Source organism: Galeopterus variegatus, unplaced genomic scaffold (genome assembly GCF_000696425.1).
Source record: "Galeopterus variegatus unplaced genomic scaffold, G_variegatus-3.0.2 Scaffold143323, whole genome shotgun sequence".
Taxonomy (NCBI): domain Eukaryota; kingdom Metazoa; phylum Chordata; class Mammalia; order Dermoptera; family Cynocephalidae; genus Galeopterus; species Galeopterus variegatus.
The window spans coordinates 1-592 of NW_007869434.1; the positions used below are offsets into that span (position 1 = coordinate 1).

Consider the following 592-nt stretch of genomic DNA (forward strand, 5'->3'; position numbering starts at 1 on the left):
CCACATCACACTTGATGATGGAGTTAAAGGTGGTCTCATGGATGCCGCAGGATTCCATACCCAGGGACGAGGGCAGGACGACAGCCTCTGGACAACGGAACCTTTCGTTTCCAATGGTGATTACCTGGCCGTCAGGCAGCTCGTAACTCTTCTCTAGGGAGGAGGAGGCCGCGGCGGTGGCCATCTCCGGCTCAAAGTCCAGGGCGACGTAGCACAGCTTCTCCTTTATGTCACGCACTGTCTCGAAGCTGTAGCTGCGCTCTGTGAGGGTCTTCAGGAGGTGTTCAGGCAGGTCCCCCCCAGCCAGGTCCAGATGCAGGATGGCATGCGGGAGGGCATAGCCCTCGTAGATGGGCACCGTGTGTGTGACACCATCTCCAGAGTCCATGACAATACCAGTAGTGTGACCAGAGGCGTACCAGGACAGCACGGCATGGATGGCCACCTACATGGCCAGGGGTGTCGAAGGTCTCGAACATGATCTGGGTCATCTTCTCCCTTTTGGCCTTGGGGCTCAGGGGGCCTCAGTCAGCAGCACGGGGTTTTCCTCGGGAGCCAGGCACAGCTCGTTGTTAAGGTGCGATACCAGATC

General features: G+C 58.4%; 1 pseudogene; it reads right to left on the reverse strand.

The window, feature by feature from the left end:
- Positions 1-7: 7 nt before the first annotated feature.
- On the reverse strand, positions 8-577 carry LOC103584852 (annotated as a pseudogene).
- Between the last annotated feature and the right edge of the window lie 15 nt (positions 578-592).